Source organism: Ictidomys tridecemlineatus, chromosome 11, assembly GCF_052094955.1.
Source record: "Ictidomys tridecemlineatus isolate mIctTri1 chromosome 11, mIctTri1.hap1, whole genome shotgun sequence".
NCBI lineage: Eukaryota > Metazoa > Chordata > Mammalia > Rodentia > Sciuridae > Ictidomys > Ictidomys tridecemlineatus.
Window position 1 is genome coordinate 28,406,590 of NC_135487.1, and position 11,367 is coordinate 28,417,956.

Genomic DNA, 11,367 nt, shown 5'->3' on the forward strand with positions numbered 1-11,367 from the left:
ATCCTTAGATTGAGCTTTAGTGTCATCGGGGTTGTCCTGGGCACCCTACCCAGCCTCTGGCGCGCAGCTTGGAAAACCCAGGGTCTCAGCGCTGTGCCTGGAAAGCAGGAACCTGTCGCCCGCGGGGCGTATCCTTCAGTGTTCAGCTGGGGCTGAGTCCTGGTCTGGCCAGCAGTGTGACCCGCAGGCCCACTTAGTACGCTGAGAAATGCCACTAGGACCAACTCGTGCCCTCAGGGGCCTCTGGAGAGCCCGGTCAGGTGCCAACCATTCCGCGGGAATGGGGCACGTTCCCCTGCCAGCAACAGCCGGGCGCAGGGTCCCAGCCACCGCAGTTCTTCGCCGCCTCCGGGCGCCTTCCGGGAGGTCCACTTGCTTGCACTGCTGTGGACGTCTCCTGCTCCTACACCTGCTCAGCCACTTTTCCCGTCCTTCCCCCTGGCTAGCAATAGTGATGCTGTGCGCCCTGCGAACTTAGCTGCGAGCTGCAGTTGAGCACCAGTTTCCGTCTCCAGCCCCGTCTTTGGGACACTCCTAAGCCACTGCGAGCCACTTTTGTGCACCTTTTCAATTGTCACGGCCCCCAGGGGCTTTCCTTCCGGAAACACCCGAATTGACCCAGTGGCTTTCTGCACACTTGACGTTCCCAAAGGCTCCCTCACCGCATTGATTGAGGATGATTGAGGGGAGGAAGTGGCACCCAGACTGAGATAGGAGGGCTGAACGGAACTGGCCCCCGAAGAACAGGAAAGTTCGGGGAGGAAAGTGCTGCAACAGAGAAATAGCTGTGTTAAGACCTGGAGTTGGAGTGAGCATCATAATGGCAGCTCACAGCCGGAGCAGTGTTGCAGCCTGTAATCCCAGCGACTCTGGAAGCTGATGCTGGAGGATCAAATTCCGGGCCAGCCTCAACAATTTAGCGATACCCTGTCTCAAAAATTAATTAATTAATTAATTAATTAAAACTAAAAACTAAAAAGGACCAGGGATGTAATTCGGTAATAAGTGTCCCTGAATTTAATCCCTAGTACACAAAATAACGACGATGGTGAATATGATGATAAGGATGACAGTGGCTGGTGACAGCACTTGGAACATGCCAGGCATGTGTGTCCCGAACCAATTATACAATTTTCACATGTTATGGGGAACAACCTCTTTATAACAGACAAGGAAATGCAGAGGTTAAGGAACTTTTCCCAGGGCACACGACAGGGGAGCTGGGTTGGAGCAGGTAGGCATCTGTGAGTTAGTTGTTCAGTGGAACCTTGAGAGTTCAAGAGTTGAGAGCAAATTGCTAAGCCAGAAGGGCTACCAAGGAATGAACCACAAAGGGCCTCGCAGGGGGCTACATGAGAGCCTTGGGCACCTAGCAGTTACAGTGTCTTCCAAGTAGATTCAGGATTAAATGTCCACCCAGGCATGGTGGTGCTCACCTGCAATCCCAGCCACTTGGGAGACTGAGACAGGAGGATTGAAAGTTTGAGAGCAGCCTCAACAACTTCTAAAGACCTTATCTCAAATAAAAAAAGATCTGGGGGTATAGCTCAGTGGTAGAGCACCTCTGGGTACAATCCCCAGTAACATACAAACACACACACACACACACACACACACACACACACACACAAACAAACAAACAAAAAGACACAGATTAAATCTCCAAATAAAGGTATGCTGCCCTCTCAAACCACATTTTGATGTGATCACTTCAAAATATCAAACACAAGGAGATTCTTAATTTAATAATTTGCTGATGCCTTAAATACATGCCTAGCCCTTTACCCAATCCACAGCTATAAGACCCATAAAGAAACTGAACTTTAACCTATGGATAATGCAGATAGCTGTGGAAACTGCCTGATGTGAGGCCAGAGCTAGGATGCAGAGAGGAATGCGGATTGCTGGGAGGGAGACTGGAGTCAGGGTCTGAAGTTGGAGGCAGGTACAGTAATGGGGGAGAGAAGGGATTGGCAGTGAGCCTTTAATGATGATGGGATGGAGAGGCAGAGGAAAGAGTTGTTTAGGAGGCTGAATCCACAGAGTTTAGGGACATAGGGAGAGGGCAGGGATTGTCCAGGTCAGGGGCTGAGTCTCCTGCCCACAGCCCCTTCACTGTCCTCTTTGCACCTTGTGCATCCCCCTACACTCCCCTGAATCCACACCACAGCATTCAGAGCCTTCAGTCTAACTGGTAATTCCCGGATTAAGTTTTGTGCAATGCTGGGCTCCCGGTTAGACTGCAAGCAGCCCAATATTGAGCTGATTCTTAGGGCAGAAACTATGTGTCTCAATTTAGGATGAGTGGAGATAGCTGTGCACTCTCAACAACAACTTTACATTTCTATAAACCTAAACAACAGGTTTAGGTTTTAGCCACACAAAATAACTTGGCCCACAGTTTAATTCAATAACACCTAAGGCAGGCTGCCCTGCGCTGGGCTGTGAACCAGAGAGGTAGCAGACAAGACTCTGCTCTTGATCCATTTCTACTCTGACAAGAGTGACCACTGGTGAATTTTGTCATTTTCCAAGGCAGAATGAAACATGTGCTCCCAGAGGAGCAAAGTGCCTGGAAGGGCAGAATAGGAGGAGTTGGAAAGTGGGGGCTCCTCAATGTGAGTGGAACCCCAGAACAGCAGACCTGGTAGGGAGCTGAGGTGAGGAGAGTTTCCTAGAGAAAGTAGTGTCAAAACAAGGGCTTTCCTCAGCCTCCTGGTGGCTATGACCTGGTGGCTATGACTTAAACTCTCTCAGGCCGTTTCCCATCCACAAAAGGGCACTTGAGAACAGAGGATTGCGAAGGGTGTTAAATGAGAATATATACAGTGCTTGGCACAATCACTGTCTTAAAGCTAGTACTTAATAAACATTAGCTATTGTTATTATTAAAATATTATCACACCATTCAAAGCACTAAAAAAACCTTTTCCTGATTACAAAGATAATTTATAGTAGAAATTTTGGGAATGGGTACTAGGAATTGAAACCAGGGCCTCACTTATGCATAACATGAATTATTGTGGAAACTTTTGAAAATGTAAACAAGGGCTGGGGATGTGGCTCAAGCAGTAGCGCGCTCGCCTGGCATGCGTGCGGCCCGGGTTCGATCCTCCAGCACCACATACAAAAACAAAGATGTTGTGTCCGCCAATAACTAATAAATAAATAAATATTTAAAAAAAAAAAAAAGAAAGAAAATGTAAACAAAAAATGACCATCTCAAAAGGTTTTTAAAAAGTCACCAAAGTGCATGTCCCAGAGATAACCACTTAATACCAAATTTTTTTTATCTTATACACTTCTGAATATGTGTGTTATTGTTACAAATTTTTAGTATATTTAATATGTATAAATATATTTGGTATATATTTGAGTGTGAGAGTGTGTGTGTGTGTGTGTGTGTGTGTGTCCACACGCGTGCACATGCACAGTACTGGGGATCCAACCCAGGACCTTGTACATGCTAGGCAATGCTCTATCACTGAGCTACATCCCTATTGTTGCTTTTTTATTTTTTCTTTTTGTTACTAAAGATTGAACCCAGGGTTGCTTTACCACTGAGCTACATGCCCAGCTCTTTTTTATTTTATATTTTGAGATCAAGTCTCGCTAAGTTGCTGAGGGTGGCTTTGAAGGTGTGCCCCATTGCATCCAGCTCTAAAATAAACAAATAAAAATATAATCACACTTAATTTTTTCAATTCATGATATACTGCAACATTTCACCATAGCATTAATTTTTTCACACATTTATTTTTACTGACTTCATGGTATTTTTTCACCATATAGCTATCACAGTTCTTTAAATCAAGTCTGTGTTATTAGATAATACATTCATATTTTTATATTATGTGTAATGCTGATTTTTTTTCAGAACAAATTTCTAGAGATGGACTATTTGAATCAACAAGCATATGAGCTTTTTAAAATTTTTGATACATTCTGTCTATTATGCCCAAATAGTATGAAGATGTCCATTATTTTCATTCTTGACAACACTAGGTATTGTTGCTAATTATATAAACAAATAAATCTCTGAAAATGTCATAGGGAAAAGCATCTCTCTGCTGTTGTAATTTGCCCATGGGAACTTACTAATGGCTCTCTGCCTTTTGAAGCACTCCCCTCTCTTGGCTTTGAGGACACCTGTTCTCCTGCTTCTACTTCTCCCTACCCCCCAGGTCTGTCCACAGTCCCTCTTGGACTTTCCACCTGGTAACAAGCTTGTCCCTCTGAGAACTAAGTACCATCACCCAATCATGCCCGACTTCAAGTACATTTGCAGAACAGACCTGTCTCCTGCTGCCAGAAGATATATCCAAAGACTGAGCAGATACAGCCAAAGCCAGAACCCAGGGAGCCCAGGGAGGCACCGACCTTCTGATGGCAGTTCAGTCATGAGTCTACCTTCTAACACCTCTTGAGTCCTTGGAGCCTTTCCATGCCCCCGCCCCCCCACACTGGTGTGGTTCAGGAAGCATCCCCTCCACCCTGGTGACTGCAACAGCTTCCAACCAGTCTCCTTGTTGCCACGCTCATGACCCACCTGCCCTCACTCATCCCCCAGAATGCATTTCTAGATAAAAATCTGTGTAGATTGCTTACAGTAGAATTTCCCACACTGAAGTTTCTGAGAGGTTCCTCTGAGAGGGGTTTGGTAAACACTGTCCTCTTCATGTCCCCCTTGGGAGAGCCCTGATGTGGCTAGCACTTGGCCAGCTCTGAGAGTCCTGCAGTAAAAGAAGCATGTTTACCTTTACCTCAGCATCTTTCAAAAGCAACTGACCATGATTTTTTCATTTTCTAAGGACTGGGAACCAAGCAAGCATTATGTGACCAAGTGCCCATAAATACATGGTGACCTGGCCTCCACCACCGGTCCCAGCTGCCAGCCACTCTCCACAATCTTATCTGGCCACCAGCCTTGCACACCTTTCCACGGTCACATGGGACTAACTGTGGTTCCCTTTTTATCCCACTGTTGACACTCCTGTACACCTGAACCTGTGGCTTCCTGGACTGTGAATGGCCAGGGGCCCTCTGTCTGTCCAGTGTCACCTCTCTGATGCAGCTGAAGCAACACCTCCTTGTCCTGACACCCTCTCTACCTGTGTGAGCAGACCCATCTCCCCTGCCTCGCTCACCCAACTTACTGTATCAACTGAAGGGCATTTCTTTATTCACCTGTGCTCCTGCACTGGGCTGTGAGCTTCTTGAGGCAGGGACTGTCATTTTAATTTACCTCTGTGTCCCAACCTCATGTTTAGGGGTTTAACAAGTATCTGTGAAACCCAATAGTCTCTATTCCTCTAAAAATGGGATAGACCCAACCTTTTCAAGGGTTAGATCTCACAACCTTCATAAGGCTTTCCATTAAGAAGTGTTCCTTCCTTCTTCAGGGATGAAGAACAGAAGCACAAAGCCACCCCAGAAGGGTTCGATCTCTAGCTCTGTGAATGGCCCTCTGGCCACAATGCAGACCTGTGAGTTTTCATTACTGAAACCGTGAGGTTAAATTAGTCCTGCCAGGCCAGTATAGTTAGAATATGAAAAGAAATGGCAACTTAAAAGAGCAGAGAGAACAGTTCTCCATAAGAAAGGTCTACAGGAATGGAGATTATCCAGGGTTATCACCAGCAGAGTTAAGGTTGAATTCTGTGATGTCCTTGATCTTAGCACAGATCATAGCTGAATTCCTATGCCATGACTCTGCCAGATCCAGAAGCTGCCATGGGGTAGGTATCCAGTAACAGATGACCACTGAGTGCTCCACTTCCCAGCTTCCCAGTCTTCCCAGCTGGGTGCATGCAGGATGCTGGGAAAATCCAGTTCATCATGTTCCCAGGCTGTACTTACACATCATAAAGAAACAAATAAACATAATGACATAGTATGGCCCTGGGTTCAATTCCCAACACCAAAAAAAAAAAAAAAAAAAAAAAAAACCCACCATAATCCTATCTTCATGTGGAGTCTCCAGCCAATGGGTCAGGGCACCTCCTATTAATAAATTAAATATTCCAATTAAAAATATTGTCAGATGTATTGATGAAAAAAAATAGCAAAACAGAAAAAATGTTATCTCTAATATCTATAAAGACAAGTTGAAAGTAAGTGCATGAAAAAAAATATTTATCATGTAAGTATAAGAGCATGAAGGTTATCGAAGTTCTCTCTTCAAATCAGGTAAAATAGACACCAGCATAATGAACATTAGCAGAGGAGATGATAAGAATGTCACCTCATAAAAATTGGTGGGCACAGTGGCTCCAGCAGCTTGGGAGGCGGAGGCAGGAGAATTGCAAGTTCAAGGCAAGCCTCAGCAACTTAGCAAGGTCCCATACAAGTTAGTGAAACCCTGTCTCAAAATAAAAAAATTTAAAAAGACAGGTGATGTGATCCAGTGGTAAAGCACTCATGAGTTCAATTCCTGGTATAAAAAAATAAATGAATGAATGAATGAATAAATAGATAAATAAATAAGTAAATATAACCTCATCAAAATCCATTCCATAGTACTAAAATAAGAGGACATTATGTACCTCAGCAGGGCAAGCTCAGGTTCCAACTTCACTAAATATTGGTGTTGTCTGATTCAAAAGTGTTTAGAAAGTTCTCATTTATTTGGGAGTCAGTGGAAATGGGCATCTTTGAAAGTTCCCACCTAAAATTAAATTCATCCTCTGACCCAAATGAGAGAATGGGGAAGGGCTGGAGTGGAGGAAACCTCTCAGAATGAAGTTTACATGTTGCCAAATCTGAACCAGACCAATTTTGATGGATCCTCTGTGACTCGTGCAGATCCCAGCAATAGTTTGCATAAACACACAGAGCAAGGAGCCTCCTCTCTGTCAAGTAGACATGGAGGCTGTCAGGTTTTCTCCCCTAGATGGTGAACACAAAGCAGAAGGCACTCTTACCTATGGAACCACAGTGTTACCTCCTCAGAACCCATTCCACAGTACTGAAACAGGAGGACATTATATACCTCAGCTAAGTCAAAGTCCCAAGCACCAGTAGCCAGTACTTGGCCAGCCATGGCTCCATCTTATATACAATTGACCAAGGGCTGCAAAGCATCTGCAAACTGGTCCCAAAACAGCAGGGCGTCCTTGAACTTGTGCTGCCCGAGGAAACCACACAAACTCCACTGTTTTCAGGGATCCATTTTAATGAATGGCCCCTCGAAAGAAACATATTGTTTGTTGTTTATATATAGAGAGAGGTAATTCCATGTTGGAATAGTTAGAAATACAGATAAAAGTGACCAAGAAGACCCTAAAAGCACACAAAAAAAAAACAAGATTAAAAAAAAATGTAGCTCAATTGGACTTTTAGACTTCATCAAAAGTAAGAACTTTTAGGTATCACACATGTCATCAACAGAGTAAAAGTGATCCACAAACTGGAAGAAAACTTGTCACAAATCATGTATCTAATAAATGATTAACACTCAAGATGTTTAAAAACTACAACTCAGCAACAATAAAGCAAACATCCCAATTTAAAAGTGGGCCAAAGACATGAATAAACATTTCCCCCAAAGAATATATCTAGATGGACAATGAGCACAAGATGATCAATAGCACTGATCATTAGGGAAATGCAAACCAAAACTGCCATCATTAGCCATCCCTAGAATGGCTATTATTTTAAAAAGAAAAAAAAAACAGAAAATAACATGTATTAGTAAGAATATGGAGAAATTGGAACCCTTGTACACTGCTGGAACAACTGTCAGGTGGTGTAGCCAAAAGGTAGAAATGACCCAAACATCCATTGACAGGATAAACAAAATGTGGCATATACACACAACGGAATATTATTCCGCCTTGGAAATGAATGAGATCTGACACATGCTACAATATGTATAAGCCTTGAAGATACCATACCAAGTAAAAGAAGCCAGACACAAAAAGACAAATGTTACATGAATCCACTCATATGAGTTACCTAGAGGAGTCTAATTCATAGGGGAAGAAACTAGTACAATGACTGCCAGGGACTGAGAAGAGAGAAGAGGGGAATTACTGTTTCGTGGGTATGGAGTTTCAGTTTGGGGAAATGAGAGAGTTCTAGAAATGGTGATGATTGTAAAACAACATGAATATATTTAATGTCACTGAACTATAACCTGAAAATGACTATATTGGTAATTTTACATTATAGTACCGTTAAAAAACATTGACCAAGAATAATGCTTAGACATTTGTACTCAAGTCATACTCTAGAATGGACCAAGCAAAGTGCAGGACAGGTATAGAGGCCTCTAGCATCTTATAATCATTCCAATGGCTATGCACATGGACTCACCCCTAAATTATGTGTTAAACCTTTTGACAGATTGTGCAGAAAAGGACCATGGTTAAGGGCAAGTAATCCTCAAGTCAACAGCACCGGCTGTAGTCCAACAGAGAGAAGTTCTTTTCAAAGCTCCACATCAGCCACATGTCAAGTCACCTCTGTCAACCTCTGACTCCTCATGTGTACAGGGGGTCATAATTGTATCTTCCCAGAGAGCTGCAGTAATGGGGTTTCAGCTGCCACTCCTTCACCTCTAGACCCATGGCATGCCATCCTGCGCCCATCTCAGGGCAAGACTCAGAGTGCATCCTGCACAAAGGCTCGATTGATGAATGAGGAAGAGAATGGTCTAGAGTAATAGGCAGGCTCTCCAGAGACAGGGGTGGGCCAGCACCATGGCCCCAGGGGTCCTGTGAATCTCCAGCTCCACCACTCTATGGGGCTCAGCCTCTCCTCCGTCCTGGGAAACAGTATGGAAGGCACCTGCCTCACAGGGTGACTGGGCAGCTGGCTGTTAATAATAACAGCCCATCTACAATAGAGCTCTCCCTCCTCCAGAACTTTTGTTTGGTGCTTTGCATAACTCCACACCAGAGTCCAGGAGAGAGGCACTCTCCCCATCCTGCAGGTGACTTAGTCATAATGAGCCTTGCCCAGGAGATGGCAGCTGATGCTATGTGCAGGACAATGTGGATCACGTGGAACCTCGGTGTCTGTGGGGTTCACAGGCTTAGCTCAGAATCCACACGGGCTGCACCCCGCCACCCTGCCTAAATTCCTGGCCTCTTTCTCTGCCCTCTGGTGGACACCAGCAGCCTAGCACCTGGAGGGAGATGACAACTAAGCATTGACTCCAAGGGACTTGGGGACTCTGTGGGACCTCTGCCATGGTTCCTAACCCTCTGAGCCCTAATTTCCATCTGTTAAATGGCAACTAAAAATATCTACCTCTTTAGGCTGTTGTGAGGGTGCAAAGCACTCCCTGTGCTTGAACAAGTGTGGGTACAACTTCATCAGTCTACAGAAGGCAGAGCCTACAATTGGGATGACAAATCCTGTCATCAGAGAAGAATGTAATGACAACAAGTTTAGAAGACATGTTTGTTATTGGAAACCAAAGTTGTTTACTTAAGCTGTAAATGGGCTCATGGTCCCTGGGATAATTAACCCACTTGTGGATAAATAAACTCACTAGGCTTATGTATTTTCTTTTCAAATAACCAAGATTAAAGTATTTTTCCTTCTTCAGTTGTTCCCTTTCTTGGTTTCTGACTTTACTATTTCCTTCCTTCCCATTTTGGATGGTTTTTTATGCTTTTTTTCCCACTATCTTAAATTGAATGCTTATCTTATTTATTTTTTGTGGTACTGGGGATGGAGCCCCCAGCCTCACCTATGCTAAGCAAGCACTCTACCACTCAGCTACATTCCCAGCCCTTCCCTTATTTATTTTTAACAATTTTATTGAGGTATAATTTATATGCCCTACAATTCATGTGTTTAACTATAAAATGCAATGATAACATTAATATCATCACAATATTTTAGAATAACTCAATAACACCCAAAAGAACATCATAACCATCCGCAGTTTATCACCATTCCCACTCCCAGCCCCAGGCAATGACTAGTCTACTTTTCTGTATATATTTGCCTTTTCTGGACATTTCAAAAAAAATGAAATCATACGTAGTGTTTTGAGTCTAGCTTATTTTACTTGACATATATTTTTGAGATTCATCTATGTGGTAGCATGCAGCAATATTTTGTTCTCTTTTGACATAGAATACAAAAATCTTGATTTCCCAGCCATGTTTTCCATCTTTAATGAGAAGCAGATTTTTGCAGGATATGCATCTTAAGATGTGTCCTTACATCACCTGCACTCTTCAAATTTGCAAAGCGACTTTCTCACAGCCTCTACATACACAGAAAGCAGTCCTAGGACTCTAGACTATGTGATATCTCCTTTATACTTAAGCATAATCCCCAATAAAGCCTTGTTTTGATGGTATTACTTGCTTCTTCATGATTTCTGCTCTGAAACAGCAAAAGAACCCAAGGCTGAGCTGGCAAGATCAGGAACACTTCTATTGCCAAGTAGTATTCCACTGTATGGCTGAATAGACCACATTTTGCTTCTCTGTTCTCCAACTGACTTGTGAATATTTGTGTTATTTCCCCCTTTTAGACTATTTTCAATTCTTGCTATTGAGTCTTTGTGTATATGTATGTTTTCATTTTCTTGGGGGCTTTTTTAAAAATTGTTTCCTGATAAATGTATTTAAAGTTAGAAATTCACCTCTAAGTGCTGCTTTAGCTGTATCCCACAAACTTTGATATGTGGTTTGTCAGTATTTTACAGGGCTGAATATTTCTCAAATTTATGACTTCTTTTTTCCTCCAAATGTTATTTTTTCCACCAAACATTACCTACCAATATGATAGTTTTCAAACATGTAAGCCACTGTTTTGCTATTATAATTTGTAACTTTTCTAAATCATGGTTGGGAAACAGAGCATAGTGCTAATTCTTTAGAATTTGTTCAGAATTCTTTAGAATTCTTTTATGACCTTAAACTATGTCCTCTATTTTTGTAAATACTCCATTCGTGTTCCTTGGGAACTCTTTGAAATAAATGGTTTCTCAAGAAGATTCTAATGTAAACACAATATGAAATCCTGTTCTTCCCCACATTCCTCACACAAATGCTGCCAAGGATCTTCTGGCAAGTTTCAGTCTGCACCTAAAGGCCCATGAACATTGCCCATAACTCTGATGTCCCTCATTCCCTTCATCTCCTCTTCACTAGTGACCTCCTTTTCCTCTTCAGTGAACCCCATGTGGTTCTTACCATCATCCTGTGTCTTATCAAAGCCCAAGACGGCTGTAGACCACAAACTCATATCCTCCCAGCTTCTTGCTCCACCAGTGAAAACACTCCTCTCCCTGCACCTCCTCAAGACTGCCAATCCACTAAACCATCAAATTTCTATTTCTGCCTTAATTTTTCTCTTTTTAAAATTACTCTTAATTGACACATAGTAGCAGATTATGCT